The sequence below is a fragment of the Lissotriton vulgaris genome, chromosome 10, assembly GCF_964263255.1.
Source record: "Lissotriton vulgaris chromosome 10, aLisVul1.2, whole genome shotgun sequence".
In the NCBI taxonomy this organism is placed as follows: domain Eukaryota; kingdom Metazoa; phylum Chordata; class Amphibia; order Caudata; family Salamandridae; genus Lissotriton; species Lissotriton vulgaris.
The window spans coordinates 136,231,901-136,259,167 of NC_141698.1; the positions used below are offsets into that span (position 1 = coordinate 136,231,901).

Sequence of the window (27,267 nt, forward strand, 5' to 3'; positions counted from 1 at the left end):
TTTTCGATACGGTAATTTCCCTCATTCTGTCGTCCTTGTAGAGCTTTCTTGCGGTCTAGGAAATATCGCAAGATTTCTTGTGACCGTGACCTGGTGGTGTATTGTGAACTGTAGTGTGACCCTGGGCAGCAGATTGGTGCAATCCACTGTCCTCATATCAAGAATATCCTTTTCTGCTACCCTATGTGGTACGAGATCCTCCCGGGGCTTGCCGACATGACTGGTTGTCTGATGGTGCTGGGTCTGACCACCATCTGGATTCATCTCTTTACCAACGGGGGCAAGGTGAGCACATGGAGAATATAGGGTCTGGCGATCGTGGTCATGACTGGAGTGACAGAGGCACCTAACTACCATGTACACCTAACGGTTACAGGGCTGCAGACTTTTGGACTTGTAGTGTTTTGCGAAATAGAAAGGATGGAGTCCTTTTGGCTCCAGATGGACTCTGTAGAACTGTGAGGTAAGTGTTAGAGCGGAATGCACTGAAGGCTGGTTTAGAAAGTCTAGTTCGCAGGTACATGCAGATGAATAAAGACGTGTATTACTAAGCTTTGTAAGTGACATAGTCCTTTGTGGGTACCCAACCTGGCGAGGATGCTACAGGAGGCACAGGGTAATCAGATAATGAGCATAACCATTGGTGAAAGGTATTTAGGAAGAGGTATACTTTGTTCTAAAGCTTCCAAGCGTCATGTAGAATAACTGTATGTGTGTGTGCGTCTGGCTCTGTGTGTGGCTCTGTGTGTATGGGTGCAAATGCAATAGGTCTCGCATGTGCAAGAGATTAAGCTATTGGCATTGTAAATGACAATGCCATTTATTTATATGTTTTAAAAACAAAAATGTCATGAGCCATGCTAATAGCTCTAACTTTAACAAAGACGAGACCATTGCATTGTAAATGCTTGTTTTTGGTATTCTGATACTTTTGGAACTCTACCTTTTTGTTAGACTCCAGCCAAGTATCCAACTTTCTCTCACTTCTGTTTTATACTCTTTTCAAAATAAGGGCCAGCTTTAAAAATCTTCTTCAAGCCTCCGGGAAGATCATTATTTCTGGACACACTCTCATAAGCTGTGTGCCTGCCTCCTGGCAGCGGGGCATGACATGATCCAAGGGTAAATCCAGATGCTGCTTGGAACCACCTACTTCAGGCAAGAAGTCAGTCAGTCAGTCAGTATAGCTTTATTCGATTTTGGTTTAAAAATCATAAAAGCGTACAGTTAAAATCACTTGTAGATAAAAACATACATACAATAACACATAGTATCTGCAAATTTAAAAACTTTTGCCCAACCTGTGGGGATAAATATTTTAATTATAGCGTACTTTTCACAGACTAAGATTAAATCAGACAGCAATTAATAGGGGTTCCAATACTTAGGACTATAAAACAATGATTCCTGTCTGGTATAAGTGGGAAAGCTACGGCCGCTCGATACGTAGAGTCCTCTTCCTATTAACATGTTGCACCCAACCTTTAGAGTAGATGAGGGGGATGCACGGCGGTCTAGGGTAAAAATCATGCAAATCCCAGATGGAGATTGGGCCGTTTCCCACTTGGGGTGCACAGGTACATAGGTTTGGGACAATGTGTCTCTGCCTAAATCTAACGAGTACTAGGTCTCCAGGGATATCTTTTGGGAGGGAACCCAGCTAGCTCACCCTTCTAACACTCATTATTGTGCCCTCGAGGTTGGATGGCAGGGGTCTGTTTGTTGTCAGCCAAAATTTAACCTTGTTCAGCAGGTCATGTTGGTTCTCGGTTTTCCCAGATGGAAGTACTGGTACTCCCGCGAGGACACATACAAAAGGAGCTGCCTCCGGTGGGAGTTGGATAGGAGTAACTTTATTATGCTGTACTCTAGGAGCAGTAGGCCGCGATAAAACAGGTTTAAGGGGAGTTTTGCGAGCTATTGGGGCTGGAGCGTTAGGAACTCTTAATTGGGATGGAACCATTTTATCTTGGGTATTTGGCTTAGGGTCTTTAGGTGGAGGGGAACAATTAGCATTTACGAAGCATTTGTTGGCTAGCAGGTTAGACTTGATGATTTCCTCCATTCCTGACAGCCTGTCCCCTAGTGCGTTTATTTTTTCTATTAAAGGTGATATAATAGAGCTGACCAGTTGTTCAATAAGGGATAATAGATCTGGCTGTGTAGGAGATGCTAGAACGACTATTTTCTCGACAGCCTCAGGAGTCGTGGTGGAGTTACTGACTGGAGCTCTGGGGCTGAAGCACAATTTTTGGAGTATTGATTGATCCCCAATATTATTAACCTCACTACGTTTCCTTTTAGCTGATGAGAACTGGGGAGATGCAATCATTTTGGTGTTTACAAAGTTGGATATATTCGATGATGGGAGCGGTTGCAGAGGACTATTAGTATCCGATAATACACAGGAGCTTTCGGCAGGAAGCGGTGATTCCACTAAGACATGTGTAGTTTTACACAGGGTGTTTAGCTCATCTAACCACGGGAAGGCTTGTTCTGTGACTACTGTTTTTAAGGGCAACTGCTTGGACCATCTACTATGTGTGGACTGGGGAGATACGCCTTTATCGACTTCTCTAGCAATGGAGAATGTTGCAATATTTATATTGGCCCCCTTGTGAGTCATAGTGTGGTTTGGGTGAAGCAATATAGTTATCAACAAATCATAAAGTCTGCAAAAGAAATTGTCCTTGGAGAAAGGAAAAGTCAATAGGTGGAAAACCAAGAGGAAGCAAGTGTCTTTTCTTTACCTCCTCTTTACTAGAAGACAAGAGCCAAGGGGGGTATCCCCGTCTCGTCCTCCTCGGGCCTCTGAGGGCCGTAGAGGGCCCGCCCTTTGCCCGGGCTTCGCCCGGCGTCCGCGTGGGGAGGGAGCTTCCTCAATTTAAGCGCCTCCGGTCGCGTTAGTCCTCGGGATGTGTGGGCGGTACAGGATGTTGTCCCAGGGCTTGCTGGGAGCTGTAGTTCCACCCAACTGCGGCCAGGAAGCTGAAACAACGGCGGCAGGGGTAACAAGCAGTGTCGGAGCCCCAGCAGCAGGTGAGAGAAAGTGTGTCCGCCTGGCCCCCTCTTCCGCCCGATATGGATTTCAAACAGGAAGCCGGGAGTTATGGATGTCTGAGTCCGTAGCACCAAAAATACAAAACCAACTCAATGTTATTCCTAAGTAATATAAAAGTGGCTCCCTTTCTGCATTACAGTGTGGTTTAATGTCTTTTCAGTGTTTAGCAGTGTGTGGCAGTGTTTGGCAGTAAATATCAGTACAGAAAAAAAAAAGTTTCTATCCCTCCTGCGTTTTTTTTTTCTTTTCTCTTTTTTCCGACACCGTGTGACCAACAGCCTCTGCTTCTTATCTTTTTCAAAATGTTCTAGGGCTCACCTGTACAGAATCAAGATCAAATTTTGGAAGAATGCAGGCATCTCAGAACTCCGAGAATCACTGACCGGCTGATACAGGCAGGGAGTTGCTGCCTCTGCGGGCTGCAAGGAAGGCAAACCACCGCAGGTGAGCCCGAAGGATTTTTAGAGAGGATGGCTCCTGCTGCTCTTGCCGCTGCTGCTGCCTCGCAGATCACCGCTCACCGGCCTCTCTGTCCTCCGTCCCCCGTCCTCTGGCTGGGGCGCAAAAAGGCTTTTTCTCCCGGCAGGCAAGAAAGTATAAACTAAAGACCGGATGAATTTTTGCAAGGGCTCAAAGATCCGAATCGCCGCCTCAAACTGCACAGTAGCTCATAGTAGTTCACGTAAGGCAGGAGCCACCGACCCGCCAGCTACTGCCGCCATCATCCTCGTGTGGGGGGGAGGAGCTAGGGCAATCTCACATGGTGCCCCCAGGCAAGAAGTCCATAAGCTACCTCTCCCCATCTGCCACCCTAAATCGTCCCACAAATCTCAGTTATTCTCTTTCCTAGGAAGCCTTACATCTAAAATTGGAAAATGTAGCCTCGCAGCCAGCTCTTACCATTTTCAACCTCTAAGTTTGCTTCCTTTTAGCTTTGTCAATATTGGGTCCTGACTTTATTTCTGGTGATCTACTAACACCGTGCTCTTTTCATTTCTGGGAATTAAATACTGTAAAAACGTCACACGGGATCCCAGCATTGCACAAGCTCATGAAAGAAGCATTTGTCCAATACACTGAAACACAGCTCATCTAAGCAAGATGCCATTTTGCCCTTTCCTGTCCATTGAGTGGCCATCGTTTGAAGAGGTTTGTATTGCACTTTAATTGCCCATATGTCTGTGCCCTGCCAAATGGATACATGACAGAAATCCTGAATGCTTTTTAGGTCTCGCAGGGAGACCTATTGCAGTCAAACCAGAAAGCTGAGTTCACGATGCGGATTTGTAGAAGTGCACGTGCTCGTGAACGCGCTTCTATCCCCCTGCCTTCCTCTTCAAAGGCTCCCCTTACCATTTGCTCCTGCCTCCCCGCCCGCCCACTGCTTCACACTTCACGGCCGCCAGGCCGTGACTCGCATTTCTGCCCAGCCAAACCTCTTATATACAATTATTAGTCCTTTTGCGTTAGTTTAGAGCTGTATTTCATGCTTCTAAGATTGCCCCAATCTTTATTTTACGAATGCACACACACACCTCCCCTTAACCCTCGCTTTTCATCTCCCTGTATCTTACTCGTTTTTTTCATTTCTACTTAATCTCTCACATGCTTTTAACCTTTCTCTTTCACTCTTTCTTACTCATTTTCAATCTCACTTTCTCAAAAACACTATCTTTCGTGGCCTTGCAAACCGCTCGCACTCCGCCGTCACTCTTTCTCACGCCCACTGTCCCCCCCCCACATCCATTCTGAGCCTTTCACCCCCACCTTTCTCTCTCCCACTCGCAGCCTTCTTGATCTGTGTCCATGCCTTTCCTTCTTCTCTCGCTCATCGTTTTCCCCACCTTTCTCTGCTCTCTGTTTAAACCTGTTCGAATGGCACAATATATGTTTTAATTTTACTACAATACCATGATCTGCGCAGTTATTTGTTACAACACAGCTGTTTGGTTGACGCAATCGAACAATGTTTTCAGATAGGCACAATTGATGTCATGTGCGTCTAATGTTGTGTAATGTTCGTTTCATGGCAGCAGGGCTTTCTTTGCACTATAAAGTGCCACTCTCCTCCAAGATGACCTGGCCAGATTTGTAAACTTTCCTAGCCCTTTTCAAGTGCCATATTTGCACGTATTGGCTCATGTGTGCGAGAGCCTCCGAGAAAGACCCCCAAAGTTCTTCCTTATAGTTCTCAGATCTCATTCTTTTGTTTGATCCGTTGTTTGTTTTTCAGAAGTTTTCAGTCCACCTTCCCACCTGAACCAAGTCTATTATCCCCCTGCCTTGCTCTTCAAAGGCTCCCCTTACCATTTGCTCCTGCCTCCCCGCCCACTGCTTCACACTTCACGGCCGCCAGGCCGTGACTCGCATTTCTGCCAAGCCGCTCTCCCAGGCCCTCTTCTGTCTGTTTTACCCCTTCACGCTCTTCATCTCACTCACAGCTTGGTGCCGCCAGCAGCTCTTCCCGCTCCGCCCCCTGCTGCATCAAAGGCTCCCCTAATTATTCACGGCCCGCCGGCCGTACTTTCAGTTTCATGGCCTCCAGGCCGTGTCTCCTTTTATTTTAACTTTTTATTTTTTATTTTACCCGTTGTTTGTCTTCTGCCAGCCTCCTTTTCTCTTCGCTACCCTTTTCTATGTTTTTTAATCTTTGTTTTCTCACTGTACTGCCTTTTGCCCATCTCTTTCTACTGTCTCTATCTCTTTTTTGCCCCTTCCCTTCTGTATGATGCATGTCTCTTTTCTGTATCGCACTTTGTCTGTCCTGCCCCACCCAGTCTCTCCCGTGGGTGCACTTACATTTCTTTATAATTTCTCATTGTCTCCACTAAGTGTCTTTATTGCTCTCTTCCTCTCGTGCATTGATCTTCGTTTTTCTCATCCTCATTGCCTGTCTAATGCATGTCTCTTTCCTACTCTGCCCTTAAAATATTGGAATTCCGAGTTTCCCCATTCACTCTCCTAGTCTCTTTATTGCTGTCACTCTATCTCTCGTTGCTATATTTCTCCCTGAGTATTCTATCTCTTGCCTGTGTCTGTTTGTGCACCCAGTCTTTTATTTTCTGTATAGCTCTCCTCTCTTGGACTCAAACTTTACACTTCCTCTTGCCTCTCTCTCTCTGTCACTTTTACCCAATGATGCCCTCTTCTTTCTCTTTCGTTCTCCCTGTGTCTCACTGTACTGCCTTTTGCCCATCTCTTTTTTTCAACTCGTCCATCTACTACCACTATCTCGTCTGTATTACGTACTTCCCAGTCCCTCATTTGCTAGCTCCATGCATTCATTTTTCCCCAACTTCTCGTTGTCTCCCTCCAGTTTGTCTTACTCTTTCTCTCCCTTTCATTCATATTGTCTGCTCTCGTCTTTCTCTCTAGCAATCTCTCTGGCCCACTCGTACCTTTTTCAGACTCACTATCTCCTTCTTTCATAGCACCTACAGTCTAGCTGCCACTGCCCTTCAGTTTCTCTGTGCCCCTCCTCTCCCCGTGCTCTGCCTGCTCTATGCCTGTGCCTCTCCGCTGCTTGACCTGCTCGGTGGGTCGCCGTCTTCCATATCAGCCTTTGCCCCTTTTTGTTCTCACTGCATGATCTCTGTCTGCGGCACTCTTCTTCCTCAAAGCCTGCCATCCCTTCTCTCTTACTCCTTCTTTGTGTCTGTTTCTCAGGCAGTTTCTGCCTTCTATCTCCCTCCTCTCCCTCCTTCCCTCTCGTCCTCCCTCTCCCTCACTCCCCTCACTCTCTCACTCTCCCTCTCTCCGTCTACCTCTCTTCCTATCCCTCACTTCCCTCTCCCTCTCTTCTCTCCTCTTCCTCTCCTCTCCCCCTCTCTCTCCTCTCTCCCTCTTTACCTTCCCCATGCTCTCCTTTTTCTCCTTCTCCCCATCTCCCCCTCTGCCTGCTCTCCTCTCTCTCTCTCTCAACCCTCTCTCCCCTCCGTCCTTCGCTCTCATCCTCTTACCCTCCCTCTCTCCCTCTACCCTCTCTCCCTTTCTCTCTCCCTCACTTCCCTCTCCCCCTTTCCCTCTCTTCCCTCTCCTCTCTCCCCGTCTCCTTCTCTCTTCTCTCTCCCCCTCTCTCTCTCATCTCTCCCCCTCTCTCCTCTCTCTCTTTACCCTCTCCCTCTCCCTGCTCTCCTTTTTCTCCCTCTCCCCATCTCCCACTCAGCACCACCACAGCATCACTCAGCACCACCACAGCATCACTCAACACCACAGCATCACTCAGCACCACCACAGAACCCCTCAACGCCGCAGAACCCCTCAACGCCGCAGAACCCCTCAACAGGAGCATCGGACAACATCTTGTCAGAGCCGAGATAGCATTACCCAAACCCAAGAGTGACCTATTGTCTCAATGGGGAATGAAACCCATTGAGGGACATCATAAATGTGGGACATGCGTGGCCTGTGGGACTACTGTGGAAGGGAAGGAATTCCAACATGGGAATATTAAGTGGAAACACTTAAGTTTCTCAAATTTTAAAACACGAAATGTTGTGTATGTAGTCATCTGCCCATGTAATAAGATTTACATAGGCAAGACAACACAACAAGTGAATATGCGCATAACGCAACATAAGTCTAGAATCAAGAATAAAGTGCTTACAGCACCTATGGTGGAGCATTGCATTGAAAATAAACACACTGAGAATGACTTAAAGTGGTCAATTCTATATGTTCTGCAACAGTCTAGACCCATTGACCATGATAAACTTCTACTAAAAAAAGAGGCCTACCTTATACTTAAGTTTAATAGCGCACTCAGCGGGCTCAACTCGCTTTCTGAAATATCTAGAATGTGAGCTTTATCTAGTATAGTGCCTCCAAAAGAAAGGGTCGATGGTAATTGCGCGTATGTTTTCATATGTGGTTTAAATTCACCTTTTTTCACATCTAAATGATAGCCTTCTCTAGCGACCCCACTCTAAGATGGCCGCCAAGCAAGTAGCTATAAGTAGGTCCAAAACCATGTTACAACATGGCTGCCAAACTAAGTGAATGAGAGCTTTCTCTAGCGACCCCTCTCTAAGATGGCCGCCAAGCAAGTAGCTATAAGTAGGTCCAAAACCATGTTACAACATGGCTGCCAAACTAAGTGAATGAGAGCTAGATGCCGAGTCACAGCTTGTTCAAGTAAGTCAAGAGCTAACATGGGTTTGATTTGCCACCAATATTGCAGTAGCCCCAGAAACCTAATAAAACGCTGTTATTTCCTCTAGGGAAAGCGAGCGCAAATAAGGACTGAGGAAAGCGGTGCCTACATGGTTAGAAAGCGTTTACCGCTGCAACCGATTAGAACACGAACAGCCCAAGCGAGGAATCCCTCAGAGCAGGTATGCAGAGTAGAGCAACGAGTGCCATACTCTCTCTGACTGTGCATAAAAAGCGCGTAAAACGTTATTCTCATTATTTTCAGGCTGTAATACAAGACTGAAAATTAACTCCCATTTGGTGGAAACGTAGGATCACGAGCATGATCCAGTAAGGTATGTTGATAACATATGTGCCCCATTCTGGTCTTAGAAAGTGAGCAAGAACAGGTCATGATACCTGCGTTTGTTTTTAGATCCCGAAAAGAAAAGAAACTCCGTCAGAACTAATACCCTACCCTTGACCGGCGGCTGCTGGTTCAACAGGTAATATGAGGAATCCGAGTTAAATGTAGTTGGAAGCTAAACAACTGTCAGAAATGTAGCTAAAACAAGTTTTATTTTATACACTTGCAGATATCCCGTGTTAAGACAGAGCCCTGATGAGAATCCGTAGAGTTGACATACCGGATTCGAAACGCGTTGAGTGTATATATATCAGAGCAATTCACTTTGTATAATACAACTAGTTATGTGTATGTGTTTGTGTTGTAAATAATCGCGAATTGTAAATAGTTGTATATAAGGTGTACAAAACGATAAGGTGTCCCTTTCATACATCAATACTTAAAAAAAGACAAAAAACAAATAAATAATAAAAGGGTTTGAGTGATATACCCGTACGAACCAGGAAGTCTCTTATGGTTTGTTCCCTCAAAAATAGAGGATTTAAGTAAGTGTGTGGATGGCAATCTGTGTACTTAGTTACATAGTTAAATGCAACATAATTACACTGCACTTAATGCAACATACACTCCAAATACCACTCCGTGCCAGATAATTACACGCCACACAATTACACTCTACTGAATGCAACACACCTCCACACAATACCACTCAGTGCCACATAGTTAAATGCAACATAATTCTCCAGTATTACATCTTTCATAGATTCACATGCTTGTATCTTCCCCGTCGTCATGGTGGGAGTCTCACGGTAACAGAATGACCAAGCAGTATCATAGAGAAGAAAAAACTGCATAGAAAATCCCCATAGGGACTGTAATATTTGGTAACCAGACCATTTCCTTGTTTGGTCCAAAAGTCAGCCAATCAGCATTGCTGCCCTGCCCTCACACTCCCCAGCAGAAGCTTCCTGCCTCAGATTTCCAACCGCCTTCGTGTGAGAAAGGAGTCTCCCTGAGCTCTGCTCAGTTTTCTGTTCCTGAGTGAACTTTTGACCTTTTAGAATCTTATTCTCCTGCCTTCTGGATTAAGGTATTGTGTGTACCTATTTTTTTCATTATGGCTGAAAGCTCTAAAAAGAGGCTGTTCAGGCCTTGCAGATCCTGTGGGAAGGCCAGGCTCTACTCTGAGGACCCACATAAGGACTGCCTTTACTGTCTTCATCCTAAACATGTGGCTAAGGATTGTAAACACTGTAGAACCTTTTCTGTCAAAACTAAAAGAGACAGAGAGGCTCGCTTGCTGTTATGGCTACAGAAAAAGAAGGCCACATCAGGCTCAGATTCTGAGGAGGAATCTTCTCATTTGACATCCAAGAAAAGAAAGGCCTCTGTTTCTGAGGAGAAAGTGGAGCCTAAAAAGAGTAAATCAACATCATCTCTTCCTATTACTCCTCTGAAAAAGCAGTCAAGTCTGAAAGGGCCTGGGTCTGCTCCATCGACCAGTTCCCTAGCTTCTGCTCCAAAATCTGTGGTGAAGACTTCAGCTCCGTCGACGACTTCACCGTCGACGACGACGACTTCGTCGACGAAGACGGCTTCGTCGACGATAGGATCTAAGGCTGCGTCGACGGTGACAACGTCGATGACAACAACGTCGACGAGTAAGATTCCACTGTCGACGAAGACACCGTCGACGACAACGACGACTCCGTCGACGACTGGTTCGACGTCGAGGATGTCGACGGGGGCCCTGTCGACGATGGTCCCGTCGACGAAGGCTCCGTCGACGATTGTCCCGTCGACGGCACCGTCGACGACACCGTCGACGAAAATCGTTCTAACAACTGCGAAAGCTTTCAAATCGCCACAGTCGAAGACCATGATCTCTATACGGTCTTTTCAGTCGACCAGGGGTTCGGCGACTATCAGCAAATCTGCGGAGTTCACCTCCTGGACACAGATTTCACCTTTGCCTCTGTCCTCATTGTTAGAGCAGGACTCAGATGGAGAGGAGTCCTCAGGTGCCGCATACAGTCCTTCTCAGCTTCAAATAAAGAGCCAAGACACGGACGAAGAGGAAGCATATTCCTTCAAGGACAGACCTCAATCTTCCAGATACGAGTCTTTTCAGGAATCTGGTGATTATAATGAGGAGGAAGACCAACAAGAGGACTCACGTGAGGAAGAGCGGCAAGAGACGGTTTCCATACCGGTGTCTCTTGTATCTGACCTTAGGTTAATGATAAACGACTACTACCGTCGTTTCCCAGAGGCGAACACCTCTCAACCATCTACGCAGGTGCCTTCTTCACAGCCACCAAAAACAAACTCTGCCTCACAAGAACGAGTGGTGAGATCACCGCCAGCGGTTACTATAAGGGATGACCTAACGGATTCCGACGAGGATGAACAGCCTGAAGAAGGAGAACTTGTTCATGATGCTTCGGGGTAGGAATGGAATGAATACATTTTGCCATCGGCTCCGTCACCTATCCCACTACCGTCTACCTCCCCTCCTCAAGACCTCAGAGGTTTCCATGATATCATGGAAAAAGCGGCTAAAAGATTCAATTTGGATGTGGAAGTTCAAGAGATGGATTGTTTCTTGTATGATTTCAAGGACGATGCCAAAAGATCGGTTCGTTCAATTCCTATTATCCCTCACATCTGGGAAGAGGGCCTAAAGATTTTGAAAACACCGGCTTCCATAGCGGTTTCTGTTCCGCGGATTGAAAAAAAGTACAGAGCGCCAGAGTCTGCAGCAGCCTGTCTCATAGGGCACCCCAGACCGGAATCGGTTGTGACGCAGGCGGCGCAGAGGAATTCTAAAAACCCGGTGGCTACTTCCTTGGTACCACCAGACAAAGAAGGAAGGAGAATGGACGGTGCCAGTAAGAGGTTTGCGGTCATGGCAGCCTCTACTATTAAAGTGGCAAATGCAATGGCCCTTATTAGCCGTTTCAACAGGCAGATGTGGTCAGATCTTGCGCCCATATTATCTGCGCTACCAGAAGATAGAAAGGAGGAAGCGGCGGCCATCCTTAAAGATGGAGCTAAGTCTGCTGCCGAATCTATAGACATCGCCATGGATGTCTCGTCTATGGCCTTCAGACAGATGGCTGGGGCGGTTTCGCTTCGCAGGCAAGGCTGGCTTAAAGCGACATCGTTTCGCCCGGAAGTGCAGGCGAAGATTGTCGATATGCCTTTTGATGGCGAAAATTTATTTGGGAAGCATATAGATGAGGCGTTGCAAGGCATAAAATCTGACACGGATACAGCTAGAGCGCTGGGATCCCTTCAACAGGGAAGGTTTCAGTCCTTTCGGAAAAGGGGTGCAAGAGGTCAATTTAATCAAAGACCCTCTTTTCAGACCAATCGATATCAACCGTATAACCAACAGGGATATCGACAATACAATGCCAACAACCAGTACAGGTCCTCCAACTCCTCTTATCAGCAGCAGTCTAGGGGCAAAACAAACACCAGAGGGAAGAACTAACAGTCTAACAGACGTCAATGATTTCAGGCCGGTGCTCCCCACACAACAGATCCCGGAAAACGACCACTATCTGTCTCAATACTTCACCAACTGGATGTCCATAACATCGGACAAATGGGTTCTAGATGTCATAAGCAGGGGTCATACTCTGGAATTTGTGGAAATACCAGATCATCCCCCAGTGCTCAGGCTCAACAAACATCGTCAGGAAATGCAGAAGGAAGTACACTTGCTTCTGTAAAAGGGAGCCATAGAAGAAGTGCCGCAACATCTCAAAGGGAAAGGCTTCTATTCGCATTTCTTCCTCATCAAAAAGAAACAAACCCTGAAATGGAGACAGGTATTGGATTTGAGGGATCTGAATCAATACATAAAGAAGATACCCTTTAGAATGCTATCGTTGCAAGAGATCCTACTAATGATAAAGGAAAAAGACTACATGGCGTCTTTGGATCTCATGGATGCGTACTTCCATATTCCCATTCATCGGAAGCACAGGATATATTTATGATTTGTCGTGGAGAGTCGCCACTTTCAATTCAAAGTCCTGCCATTCGGACTCAAATCGGCCCCGAGGGCTCTGTCTGTGTGTGGGTGGCTCTGTGTCAATGCCTGTGTGGGCGGCTCTGTGTGTGTGTGTGTGTGGGTGGCTTTGTGTGTGTGGCTCTGTGTGGGTGTAAACGCAATAGGTCATGCATTTGCGAGCGATTAAGCTGTTGGCATTGTAAATGACAATGCCATTTATTTATGATTTTAAAAAAAACAAAAAGCACCTTTAATAATGCCGAGACCATTGCATTGTAAATGCTTGTTTCAAACTTTCCTTTCACTAATTTGCTCTCATATGTCATTTTTGAGATATGAGAGCAAACTATCCTATAAATTGGTCTGTTTTCCAAAATGGGCTCCCCCCTTCTAGTGTGAAGTGGCTTGGGCGTGATCATCACTTGCCACAATGTTGGCCTGGTAGACTTTTTTCTAAAGGCTTCTTTTGGTTCTAGATCTGGTAGTGTACATTTCTCATCCAACTTGTTTAAAGGGTTGGCAGTGTGTGCGCCTGCCCTTTTTGTGCCTTAAATCACTGGGGCATGTGTCAATGTGTGCATGATTATATTCTTGTTTCAGGCACAAACCTAACCTTACACCCAGTTTTGCCAGCCAGTGTCTGTTAGAACAGATTCACAATTGCTTGATTAACCTTCCTACTTTCTCAAATTTGCTTGAAAATGCACCATTTGCCCACTATTTTTTCAAATTTTATCGGGGAAAAAAACGGAACCCTCCATTAGGTGGTTCGGGTCGCTCGCTCACATTGCTGTGTAGCAAAATGATGAATGTCTAAAAAGTGTGTCACCAACATGAAAAGTTTGGAAAACTGTGCCCTACACTCCCAGATAACTGCTGACCACTTAGCAGGGATCAGCTCTTAACGTTTGACCTTTAGTTGTTCCAGAGGCAATCCATTTTCCTCAGAGTCAGAGGTGTGTGTAGCTCAGCCAAGAATGTGTATTCCAGCCCTAGATGTGTAAGGAGTGGCATAACTGATTGATTTTAAGACTAAAGTTCTAAACAGGCAGCCTTAAGTACATTTTTAGAAAAATTACTTTTCTGCTTCAGTTAACAAACATCTGACTCTTCCTTAAGTCTAATTTTTAAAACTAAACCTGAAATAAATCTGAAGCATTGTATTTATTACTCTCCAAAGCCGAGGTGGAAAGTAAAGCTTGTGATCCCACCTAGGCCCAGACAAGTCTAACTTGGCCTACAGAGTCAAATAGCTTTTGAGTTTTATTTCAATGTGAAGGCACACTAATTGCATCTTGTTTTGTACCTTATTTTTATATGTTCGCACCCTGCCCTATGGGCTTAGAATGCAATTTTAGGTGTAATTTATGAATATATCAAAATAGATTTTTCAACATAACAAAGGCTTTCCCTGTCGTGTCTCTATACTGCATTTTAACTACAGCCTAGTCTAAGCACAGTGGTGCTCCCAGCAGATAATTATTTCTGTCTTATATGTGGGAGTTGTAAATATACGTTGCAGACAGCATGTGACATTTAAATTTCCATGCCGTAAGTGCACTTCAGGCGATTCACAATGGACTTATAGGGAAGTTAAATGGGCACAATAGGAAGCTACAATTTGCAACACACAATTTAGAGTTTAAGCAGAGGCACTTTACTACGGTTTGGCTTCTGTAAAGCAAGCAGTAATAGGATCCAGAAACATCTATCTCCCCTTTAAACTCCTACCAGAAACAGTAAAACAGTACTTGCTGAACCCAGGTTCACAGCCACTAAATGATATCCGACACGTTAGTGCACTAGTGATAGTGTAATTAATATAACCTTGGTGTAAACCAAACACAAATCTAGCATTACACTTCTCCAGGGAAGTGCATGCCTGACATCAGGCAGTTATATTCTCCAGCGGGTTGCTCTGGTTTGCAGCCTTGTCCATTTTGTTCAGAGGCGCCCTGGAAACAAGAGGGAGGAAGAGGGTTATCTCAACATGCTGTTTTTTTTGTGGCCAGCAGACATCCGTCCTATATTTGTTGTTCATACAAGAACTATGTTTGTAATAAAGTGTAAAGAAATGGAGAAACAGAGCAACCTTGTAGTGTGCAATGTGTGATAGCAAGAGTTTTAGAAGCAAAGCTATTAATATTACCATAGTAAGGGATATCCATATAACCCTTGTGTCCAGTGGATTACTGTTTCTGGGGCAAAAATGTATACGTGATCGCCCAGAGAAATATCTTGTTGCCATCTAGAGATATCAAAAACAGAGGTTGTTGCCTCGTTTCTCGTCAAACAATTAACACTGCGTCCAGATTTTTATGGTTAGGTGTTTCCCTTCCTGGGATAGGCCCGTGTTCCCAGGAGGTGATTAAGGTGTCTTATCACCTGGTTTATCCTCCAGAATGGTAATCGAGCATAGATCCTGTAATCAGAAAAAAGTAAGGCGATCGCTTGATATATTTATCTTTTTAGGTCTCAGCCTGCGTAGGCTGCCCTTGCGCAGTCTTGCTGGGCGAGAAATTATGTCTTAGAGTAGGGAGGTAAACGAGCCAGCTCTTCTCCATTGGCTGGCTTCCTAAATGACGGCCAGCCATTGGAGAAGAGCTCTGTCTGTCCCTTTAAGCCCTGTCCGTTTCGGATTGAGGGGCGTGTTTTTTGCTGTCCTTTTTCTCGTGACGTCTTAAGTCACTCAACAAAAAACACGCCCTCCAGACTGAAAAGGACGGGGCTTACATAATCGGTGTGCAGGCTGTGGTTGGTTCCTGCCCCCAAGGATTGAGGCAGCGTCATCGGCCTGCCGCGCTGGGATTGGCTCCCGCCTGCAAGGACTCCCAGAGGCTCAGGATTGGTCCCAGCCTCTGAGGGCTCCCCCTCGCTCATCCATGAAGCAGAGCTGCTGCCCGAGCCCGGGGAGCGTCCTGAAAGAAGAGCCGACTGGGACTGAGACTGCCTGAAAGCCTCGGAGTTTGATCTGAAAAATGTGCTTTAAAATATTGAGGCAGTACGTTCATGATTCTTAGTGATTTATTTGGGTAAAGTCAAACCCGTCGTTATCGCACACAGTGAACGATTGTACAAGAACAAGTCTTTTGTGGGCCTCCATCCCGCTCCTTCAATAAAATATTCTCTGAAGGGAGGCCGCCTTGGAATGGCCGGAGTGGAGGAAGGGTCTGTCCCCTTTGTAGCTATGGTCCGTGAGGCTGGTGCAGTGCACAGCTGTGGGGACGGGCCACTATACTTCACTTAAAACCGAATGTTATTGTCCAACCGGTTTGAATGGGCACACGATTTCCTGGCTCACATTTTGGCCCATGGCATCGTACTCGCTCGTGGCGCTGTCAGTATAGCTTAGATACGTGTTTGACAGACTTTTAGAACACTCGCACTGAAGAGGTCAGTCAGGATACCGAGAATCCGATAACCAGGGTTGTGTGAGCGCTCAAAGGCCCCCTCCTTCCTAGGGGCACACGCCCTCGAAGGCCTCACAGCGATACGACGTAATGAGGGGCTGGACTGGACGCCGCGCTCACAGGCCTCCCTTTTCCCTCACCAGCAACTGACGCCCACTCCTGCAAGGGGCATCTCATCTTGCGTGCTGTGAGAACATGAACTGTTGGCGGGAGAAAGCCAATGCGACAAACAACGGGTGAGGCCCCAGGCCACTCAGACCGGCGACCCCCCCGCACCCCCCCCCCCAAAAATGGCTGAAATGAGGAATCTTCACCCGCACCCTCTGATCGCTGTAACGAGCGCCGACCGGCATCCGAGTGCCTCGCGCACAGGCCTGTCATCAGAACCATCATCCGATCGCCCAGAGAGACGGGGGACAACTCAAGGACAGGATATGAGTGAGGCTCGAGAGTGCCGGCCACCTTCTGGAAGGTTCTCCCCAGGCAAGGGCGGCAGCTATAGTTGCCAAGGTTTCAGATTGCTTTTGTGTGACATTTTCATAATTTCAGTGTTATTATGAGTGGAATTCAATGACTATGAGTTACATTTTCTCACAAGCAAAATGAAGCAGAGAAGAGTGTGTGGCTCTGTGTGTGTGTGTGTGTGTGTGTGTGTGTGTGTGGCTCTGTGTGTGTGGCTCTGTCTGTGTGTGGCTCTGTCTGTGTGTGTGTGTGTGGCTCTGTGTGTGTGTGGCTCTGTCTGTGTGTGTGGCTCTGTGTGTGTGTGTGTGGCTCTGTGTGTGTGGCTCTGTGTGTGTGTGTGTGGCTCTGTGTGTGTGGCTCTGTGTGTGTGTGTGGCTCTGTGTGTGTGGCTCTGTGTGTGTGTGTGTGTGGCTCTGTGTGTGTGGCTCTGTGTGTGTGTGTGTGGCTCTGTGTGTGTGTGGCTCTGTGTGTGTGTGGCTCTGTGTGTGTGTGTGTGGCTCTGTGTGTGTGTGTGTGGCTCTGTCTTTGTGTGTGTGGCTCTGTCTTTGTGTGTGTGGCTCTGTCTGTGTGTGTGTGGCTCTGTCTGTGTGTGTGTGGCTCTGTCTGTGTGTGTGTGTGGCTCTGTCTGTGTGTGTGTGGCTCTGTCTCTGTGTGTGTGGCTCTGTCTGTGTGTGTGTGGCTCTGTCTTTGTGTGTGTGGCTCTGTCTTTGTGTGTGTGGCTCTGTCTTTGTGTGTGTGGCTCTGTCTTTGTGTGTGTGGCTCTGTCTTTGTGTGTGTGGCTCTGTCTTTGTGTGTGTGGCTCTGTCTTTGTGTGTGTGGCTCTGCGTGTGTGTGGCTCTGTGTGTGTGTGGCTCTGTGTGTGTGTGTGTGGCTCTGTGTGTGTGTGTGTGTGGCTCTGTGTGTGTGTGTGTGGCTCTGTGTGTGTGTGTGTGGCTCTGTGTGTGTGTGTGTGTGGCTCTGTGTGTGTGGGTGTGGCTCTGTGTGTGGCTCTGTGTGTGTGTGTGTGGGGCTCTGTGTGTGTGTGTGTGGCTCTGTGTGTGGCTCTGTGTGTGTGTGTGTGGGGCTCTGTGTGTGTGTGTGGCTCTGTGTGTGTGTGTGTGGCTCTGTGAGTGTGTGTGTGGCTCTGTGAGTGTGTGTGTGGCTCTGTGAGTGTGTGTGTGGCTCTGTGTGTGTGTGTGGCTCTGTGTGTGTGTGTGTGGCTCTGTGTGTGTGTGTGGCTCTGTGTGGCTCTGTGTGTGTGTGTGTGTGTGGCTCTGTGAGTGTGTGTGTGGCTCTGTGTGTGTGTGTGGCTCTGTGTGTGTGTGTGGCTCTGTGTGTGTGTGTGGCTCTGTGTGTGTGTGTGTGGCTCTGTGTGTGTGTGTGGCTCTGTGTGTGTGTGTGGCTCTGTGTGGCTCTGTGTGTGTGTGTGGCTCTGTGTGTGTGTGTGGCTCTGTGTGTGTGTGTGGCTCTGTGTGTGTGTGTGGCTCTGTGTGTGTGTGGCTCTGTGTGTGTGTGTGGCTCTGTGTGTGTGTGTGGCTCTGTGTGTGTGTGTGTGGCTCTGTGTGTGTGTGTGTGGCTCTGTGTGTGTGTGTGTGGCTCTGTGAGTGTGTGTGTGGCTCTGTGTGTGTGTGTGGCTCTGTGTGTGTGGCTCTGTGTGTGTGTGTGTGGCTCTGTGTGTGTGGCTCTGTGTGGCTCTGTGTGTGTGTGTGGCTCTGTGTGTGTGTGTGGCTCTGTGTGTGTGTGTGGCTCTGTGTGTGTGTGTGGCTCTGTGTGTGTGTGTGGCTCTGTGTGTGTGTGTGGCTCTGTGTGTGTGTGTGGCTCTGTGTGTGTGTGTGGCTCTGTGTGTGTGTGTGGCTCTGTGTGTGTGTGGCTCTGTGTGTGTGGCTCTGTGTGTGTGTGTGCTCGTGTGTGTGTGGCTCTCTGTGTGTGTGTGTGTGTGTGTGGCTCTCTGTGTGTGTGTGGCTGTGTGTGTGTGTGTGTGTGTGTGGCTCTGTGTGTGTGCGTGGCTCTCTGTGTGGGTGTGCGCGTGGCTCTCTGTGTGGGTGTGCGCGTGGCTCTCTGTGTGGGTGTGCGCGTGGCTCTCTGTGAGGGTGTGCGCGTGGCTCTCTGTGTGTGGGTGTGCGCGTGGCTCTCTGTGTGTGGGTGTGCGCGGCTCTCTGTGTGTGTGTGTGTGCGTGGCTCTGTGTGTGTGTGTGTGTGTGGCTCTGTGTGTGTGTGTGTGCGTGGCTCTCTGTGTGTGTGTGTGCGTGGCTCTCTGTGTGTGTGTGTGCGTGGCTCTCTGTGTGTGTGCGTGGCTCTCTGTGTGTGTGCGTGGCTCTCTGTGTGTGTGTGTGTGTGTGTGTGTGTGTGCGTGGCTCTCTGTGTGTGTGCGTGGCTCTCTGTGTGTGTGCGTGGCTCTCTGTGTGTGCGTGCGCGGCTCTCTGTGTGTGCGTGCGTGGCTCTGTGCGTGCGTGTGGCTCTGTCTGTGTATATGTGGTTCTGTGTGTGTGGGTGCAAATGCAATAGGTCTCGTATTTGCGAGAGATTAAGCTATTGGCATTGTAAATGACAATGCCATTTATTTAAGTTTTAAAAACCAAAACAAAAATAAAAATGTCATTAGAAATGCCAATAGCTCTAACTTTAACAATGCCGAGACCATTGCATTGTAAATGCTTGTTTACAGAATGTCATACATTTAGCTTTCCAAGATTCTGGACTGGAAGCTCCTATTGTTACTTCCTTTTTCATCTGTAGTAAAAAGGAAGTTCTTTCTAGTATTAAGGCCTTTTCATTGTTACATTAGTAGGACATGTATCTGCAACATTTGTTAGTGGGACTATTTTAATGATTTCTACAAGTTCATGAACTGTTACAGGTCCCGTAATTTCCTGCCTTTGATGTATCATTTTGGGTATAGATTGGTGCTGTATATTTCCTTCTGGTTAAGTCAAACGCACAATACAATTTAGAGAAGGCATTATTATTTTGAGTGTGATGGTATGATTACTCCATTGTTTATTCCATATCTCTAGAATAGTTTGTATTAGTGTGTATTCACATGCTTGAGCGAAAAGTAGTGACCTTTCTTTTTCTATCAATGCTCAACTAAAAATACCTTGAATTTGCTGAGCCATAGCATTAACATTTACTGTGTTACTTTGGTTCTAAAATGCATAGACCCTAATCCCAGTGAGGGATTTGATGCAAAAATAAAGTGATTGTGCAAGTTTCTCAGTTTCCAGTTGATCGGCATATAAATGATCAGAAGGTATGTTTAAGGGTAACCCTGATGCAAATTATACATAATGTACAGGTTTATTTATGGTCGAGTAGCAGAGTTGAAGGAAAAAAGAATTGTGTGCTCAAAGTAATGTCCCGTGTGTGTCTTTATCCAGCTGTGAGATACAAGAAATGTGTGTGCATTGCTTTGCAGCAGTCCATGCTCTATACTATACATCGGCACATAGCAGGACACACATGCTGTGTTCATGTATATTGTATGAACGGGCGTAGCTAACTGCTGTATATTGTATGCCTCGATTTTCAGAATGCACTGGCAAGGCTGAAGTTGATGCCTCTCATGTTGCAGATAGGGCATAAGTCATGACCATGTACTATCGAAGTAGATCCCTAATCACACTATGAGGCAGCTATGTTGCTGTGATAATATAATAGAGTGATGCCATGCAAGATTTTGTCACTTGAACTGAGGGTTTTTTAATGGCTTTTGCAAGGCTTTTATGACTACAATTCTTTGTTTTGATATATTTAAGAAATGTTGCTGAATAAACAGTGGCATTTTTGTGATAGGCTCTGTTTGACAAGCGTTGGCAAGCACCAGGCTAATTCCTGTGTTTACTTCAGACATGACGTCTCGTGTGTTCAGTACTAATGCTGTTCCAGACATGGACCTGACTTCTAAAGTGAGGGCTTTTGGGATCATTGGTACTAATGAACCGAATGTCTGTATCCTACAGTGTAATTTCTTAATCTACTTCTGTGTACTTATCTGAACATATAATTAAATGCAGATGTTTGGCTAATTCATTCTATAATTATCTTACCAGAGCAAATGCTCTCTGTTGCTTAGTCTAGCTGAATAAACACTAATTCAAGCTAAGACTGCGGGAATGGTGGTGGAATTGCAGAAATGGCAGGCAGATGAGGACTTGCAAACAAACCCATCTTGCCTGCAGCCTCATAGACCATGCATTCTTGGCACTTGCTTATTCACCACTCACATACTGCTCCAGGCACTTGTCTATGACCCAGTGAAGAGTTTGGATGAATGTGAACATTTGGAAAGGGCAGGTTAAGCTGCGAAAAAGCCACAGGTTGTTTGTCTAACTAGTAGTTTCCAAACTTATTTGGCCTACCCAAGAAAATTCTTATCTTCTATTTTTTTCTTTATGCTTCCACCGCCCTCTTATTTGTTTTTCAACACCCCCCGATTGCACCCAAGGCTAAACCTCCCAATGATCGTTCCAGCGCCACCCAGGGGGCGGTTACTTATGTTGTAAAGGAAGCTCCCTAAATGTTAGACACAAAATATGTGCGTTACAGGCTGTAGTAGAACAGGGTTCTCACACACTCAAGTTGGAACTTTGGCGACGTCCGGAAAGCTTTCCCTCACACTGAACAGTAGTTTAAACATCAAACGCACACTCACACAGCCATGCATACACTTTGGTAGTAGCACTTCAAACACTACATGTTTTCTTTCAACATTAAGCTTAGGCAGGACCTCTGAAATGATGCGATTTTGCAGCCACAGTTTTTCTCACATAATTATGTATTTGCTACTTAATCCATCATCCATTACATAACCTGCAGAATTTAACAAAAAATGTTTTGGTTCAAATGGATGAAAAGTTACAAAAGTTGCAGTGACCTGTATTACCGTGCTGTGTAAGGCCCTATGCAAAGTTTGACCAGTCACTTTTCAGTTACTCATCACTGTAGTTGGATGTTAAACTGGTACTAATGAGATGAAATCTTTGTGCAGATAGTTAGCATGTAAACCATGCATTTGCAATGCGGTAGGTCTCGGAATTGCGAGATTTTGAGCTATTGGCATTGTGAATGACTGCCTTTTATTTGTGTATCAAAAATCCTGCAATAATAAAAGGCAAGACAAGGCGGTACTAAGGAGAGATTAAAAAGCCAGCATTTATGAAGGACAATGACACAAATGTGGTATCTCCCATTCACCTTGTTCCCCCCTCCTTGAAAGCACTGCGTGTAATGGAACTACTCGTGGTGACATAATTTCGAATGTCACCACGACTAAGATTCCGAGGCAAGCACCGGAGGAGAGTGAGAGAGCGGCTGTCACCCGTTGTGGCTTAGAGCTGTGGCTGAGGTTATGTTCCTTATACTTACGATTTAATAAAGACGCATCTTACCCCCTATCGGTGGCATTCGTCATTTGGAACCACTACTACACTGGCGACGAGGGTCAACCAGGGAAAACAGCCTCAACACGCAAATGAAGGGAGATACATATTAAACAGACTAAGCAAAGAGAGTAGCGAGAAGGAAATTAACCTTGGTGAAGTATTGGCGGAGCGGAGAGTGTAATCAAGGTGGAAAGTTAAGCTGTGTGTCACCGGGCAGCAAAAGGTCACGGAGTAAGAAGAAGACGAGTCGCAGTACAGCTAAGAGGTGGTGTAACTCTGAGAAAGTATTGGTGAGGTGCAGAGCAGAGGACACTCGTAATCGGCAAGTGGAGAATTCTGAGGAGTGTAGCTGAGCAGCAGAAGGTCACGGAGAAAGGAAAACAGCAGCGGTGAGTCGCAGCTTTTGAGTTTGAGTAGTTTTCCTTGGGAAGGGTAAACAACAGCATATTTTCAAGCGCATTTTCATCACATGGAGAGCTGACTTTGGCGCCACAGTGCCACCTAGTGGACTAACATTTACTGATCTTAGCCACCAGAAAATGAGAGACTGTTAGCTTTGCATAAGGGTGTTTGTTTTGTTATGATCACATGCAAACCATTCTGCACTTCGAAAGGGAGTAATAAGTTGGTACTCATTTCTACCCCTTTGTGCATCTAGGATATATGGTTCTCTGATTCAGGGTGGACTCTTAGGGATAGTATCAAGATGCAGAGTGTGACACCTCCACCTTTCTTTCTGACTAACCCTGGGGAGCCTCCAATACAATGGAAAAAATGGAAAAAGGTGTTTTTGAATTATGCGACTGTATGTGGCCCCAATCTAGGGTTGGAAAGGAAAGTAGCCTTACTGTCATACTACCTAGGGGCAGAGGGGGAAGAGGTGTTGGAGCACCTTCCAGATCTAGGTGCGCAGGAAGCGAGAGGGTTGAATGAGTTGGAAATTAGTCTAAAGAAATTAGTTCTACACTTCCTTCCGAAGACCAGCACAATAATGGAAAGGTACCATTTTGGGAAGAGAGTACATAAGGAAGGGGAAACTGTAGAAGATTTTGTGTTGGATCTACGTAAACTAGTCGCGACATGCAAGTTTGGGGGTGCATGTGAAGAGAGAATCAGGGACCAGTTTGTGCTAGCGTGTAGGACGGAACGCGTACGTGAGGAGTTGTGGTTGAAAGATGACCTGCCACTGAGGGAAGTCCTAATAGTTGCGAAACAGGTGGAACACATGTTGCAGTGCGTTAGCGAAATCTAACAGGACAGTGGTGGGAAAGGAAGCGAAGACAAAATCAAAGTAAGCGAAGTTGTAACTGAATGTTAAGGTGTGTCTGAGGTCAAAGGTCAGAAGATAGTACATAAAGAGCAGAGAGAGCAAAACATGGTCATTCAAGGGTACCTGCTATAGATGCGGAAAGCAAGGACACATGGCCAACGACAGGGAGTGCCCCGCACTCAAATTCACATGCAACAAGTGCGGCAGGAAAGGCCATTTCAGGCAGTACTGCAGGAGTGGGCAGGGGTTTAGCAGTCCGAGTGAAGACAGGAGTAACACAGTGTGTGACGAAATAGTCTTGCAAGTAGGTGGAGATCAGGTCCGCAATCCCAAAGACACCATAAAAGTGAAAGGCACTGAAGTGGAGGCATTGTTTGATTCGTGTTCTAGAATAACTATCATTAGCGCCAAGGAATTTTCACGGGTGTCCAAGGGGAGGATTAGATTGAATAGGATGGATGTAAGGCCTGGGGGGTATGCAGGTCGCCCCGTTTCCATGAAGGGTTATTTCTGGGGCACAGTAGAGTACAAGAGTAGAACAACAGTGTCCAAAGTCTGTGTCTACGGTTGGTGACAACATCCTGGGCTGGCAGGCACAGAAAGAGTTAGGGGTCTATCTAAATCCCAACAAAGATCCTCAAATTCTAATACAAGAAGTACATGAAACGAGGGAAGACTTTGTGACAGAGTTCAAAGCGGTATTTAGAGAAGAACTTGGATGTTTGAAGAATTACTGCCACAAGATCAAGCTAAAAGAAAATGCGAAACCTGTGGTAGCCAAAGTAAGGAGGCTACCCATTGCAATCCAGGAAGCAATGAAGGTTGAACTGGAGAAACTGTGCAAGGCAGGAGTCATCGAACCGGTGGAGGCAACAGAATGGTTGGCACCAATTGTAGTAACTCAGAAAAAGGATGGGTTGGTTCGTTTGTGCATTGACCTTAGGTCCTTGAACAAAGAGGTTGTGGTTGACCGGTTCCCACTGCCCAACATCACTCAAATGGTGAGCATGCTAGAAGGCGCAAAAGTGTTCTCAACACTTGATCGCACCTCAGCCTATTTCCAGATCAAGCTACATGAGGAGTCGCAAGAACTTACGGCGTTTGTCATGCCCATGGGTGCATTCAAATTTAAGAGGATGCCCTTCGGCTTAGTATCGGCTGCAGCTGTGTTCCAGAGACTCATAGGCAACATCTTGAGAGAGATCCCTGGTGTCCTGTGCTACCAGGATGATGTGCTGGTATTCGCAAAAGACAACGAGGAACACAACAAGAGGTTGAGACAAGTACTAGCCAGGTTTAGGTCATAAGGACTAACAGTGAGAAGGGAAAAGTGCAAGTTTGGCTGCAAGGAACTGGATTTTTTGGGACACAATGTGACGGCGGGGGGAATCCGTCCTAAAGCAGAACTTCAAGATACCATTACGAACTTGATGCCCCCGAAAAGCAAAGCAAGTCCTTCATGGGAATGCTGGAATTTTACAGCAAATTTGTTACGAACTTTGCTGGAAGGACGTTTGCAATACGCCAGTTGCTAAAAAATGATGCAGTGTTCGGCTGGAGTGAGGAGTGCCAAAGAGAATTTGAGGACGTGAAGAGAGCACTCGCAGAAGCCCCCAGCCTCAAGTCCTTCATACCCAATCGGGTGACCGTAGTCACCACCGACGCAAGTGCCAAGGGGCTAGGAGCGGTCCTCACTCAAATAGGAGCAAGCGGGGAAGAAACAATAGCTTTTGCGTCGAGATCACTGCAGAAGTCAGAGAGTAACTAGTCCGTGATCGAAAAAGAGGCATTGGCAGTATTCTGGGCAATGAGCAAATTCAGGAACTTCCTATGGGGAACAAGGTTCAGTCTTCGGACGGACCACAAGCCATTGGTAGAGGTGTTAGGCAAGAAGGGTCTAGATGCCATCTCTAGCAGAATCAGGCGTTGGATTGTAAGTCTCCAAGAGTACACGTTCAGTGTGGAATATGTCCCTGGAACACGGAATTTTGGTGCAGACTGCTTGTCACGTCTTGTGACGGGAAAAGATGGAGACGAGGGAGAAGGAAAAGAGGAAGAGGAGAATGAAGACTACCAAACAGAAAATGTATGTGCAATAACCCAGAGAGCCATAGGTGAAGAAACATGGAAAGAAGCAATTAGGGCAGACGAGCTCATTCCTAAAGTGTGCGAGAGGGTACAAAGCAAGTGGAGACATGAAGATAAAAGGGACGAAGCTCTACGGCCGTTCTGGATCGTCAAAAATGAACTGTCAGTGGTCGACGATTGCCTGTTCAGAGGGACGAGGTTGGTACCACCTACAGCGGTGAGAGAAGATCTGGTGGATATAGCTCATGACGGTCTCCTGGGCATCACCAAGACAAAACAAAGATTAAGAGAAGACTACTGGTGACCACGCATGGACCTTGCCATTGAAAGGAAAGTAAGAGACTGTATCCCGTGCAGTGTCAGTGACAAAGTTTTGAGACAACAAACACCGCCCATGGTGCGTAGGCCACCCCCGTCCGGGCCGTGGGAGGAGTTAGCATTACACATCATTGGCCTTCTGACGGGAGAAGTGCGCACACCGTACATTCTGGTGCTCATGGATCTATACTCCAGATGGCCGGAGGTGAAGATAGTAAGCAAAATCACTACGAAGACTGTCGTTGAGTTCCTTCAAGGAGTATTCATCAGAGAGGGGCTACCCAGTAGTCTACTCACGGACAATGGGGTGCAACTGTGCTCGAAAGAGATGAAAGACTTCCTTGAAGAGCGGGGGAGCAGCCTGAACTGGAAGGAAGAAGTATGGAAACGGCTGGAAGCTTACAGGTTTACGCCGCACCAGACAACGGGTGTCACCCCTTTTGAGTTGCTCAGAGCAAGAATACCTAACACCAAACTATCACCAGGCTGGATGGGGTGGCACAAGGGATGGTCAGACCACTCCAAACAATCGAGGGGGCTAGTGAGACAGAGCAAAGCCATGGCAGAGAGGAAAGAAAGGTTTGATAGACTTCACTCCACACAAGAGCCTGGGTTCAAAGTAGGGGATGACGTTAGGATCAGAACACCTACTGGCAGGGCGAGTTGATCAGAATACAGAAAGCCCACGAAGATTGTAAAATGGTTTAGGAATGCGGCAAAAACCCAGGAAGGAAAGATCTGGAACCGGGGAAGAGTTGTGAGGTATCACCCTCCTAGGCAGGATACCAGTAAGGAGGGAGGGTGTGGTAGCAAATCAGTGGTGGGCAAGGAACCCCCTCCTAGTGAACATGAGACGGTCCCACACCCGGTCATCAGAACAAGCCGGAGAGTGACCAGACCGCCAAGACATTTGGAGCAATATGTGACGATGGAGCTTTTTGTTGTATACCTTGTTGTCTGATGTTTCATCTCGTAGGGAAGAGGGATGTGTGGGATCTCCATTCACCTTGATCCCCCCTCCTTGAAAGCACTGCGTGTAATGGAACTGCTCGTGGTGACATCATTTCGAATGTCACCACGACTAAGATTCCAAGGAGAGCGCCGGAGGAGAGAGAGAGCGGCTGTCACCCGTTGTGGCTTAGAGCTGTGGCTGAGGTTGTTATGTTCCTTTTACTTACGATTTAATAAAGACGCATCTTACCCCCTATCTGTAGCATTCGTCATTTGGAACCACTACTACAACAAGCCAATGTCCAATATGGGCCGAGCTTCAAGTGCATACTCCATACAGAATGGCTCGAAGAGCGACATACACGCTGCCCCTGGCTCGTCCTTAAAAACAACAATTATTTTGTAGTAATACCACAAAATGTGCTGCTTTCTGCCACATACTTTGCCTTTTCTTGCAGCATAATTTAGTAAACCCCACAGCATAATTTGGTCCTTCCCTGCTGCTGATTTCCCGTTGCCCTGAGGGTAGGCAAAGCATGGACGGTAGCAGTGCAGCTTCACTCTGACACATCGTAGGTGTGTCGGAGGCAGCCTTTTTTTGTGTAATGACTTATCTCTGTCCTTAACCTAAATTAATTGCTTTGGGTGATCTCCCATCTTTGTCACCTTCTTTACTCAATTGTCAAAATACCCTCCGCACATGTAATGGCCTCAGAGGCAGAAAATACAAAGACTCCACACACTGCATAATGTACGTCACAATCCAGTTCCGTTTTCTACTCCTTCACTTTATACTGAAATGTGTATTTCAAACACTGGGTATTTC

The 27,267-nt window shown here is 46.6% G+C and overlaps 1 protein-coding gene across 3 annotated transcripts in view; it reads left to right on the forward strand.

Annotated features, from left to right (window-relative positions):
- Window positions 1-27,267, forward strand: part of EPN2 (epsin 2) — a 475,186-nt gene that overhangs the window by 66,266 nt on the left and 381,653 nt on the right. Inside the window, exon 2 of one of the 3 annotated variants that reach the window (XM_086940721.1) lies at window positions 3,373-3,505. The exons of the other annotated variants lie outside the window; for them this stretch is intronic. The gene's annotated coding sequence lies outside the window, so the exon portion shown is untranslated. The remainder of the gene's footprint in view (window positions 1-3,372; window positions 3,506-27,267) is intronic. 3 annotated transcript variants of the gene reach the window in all.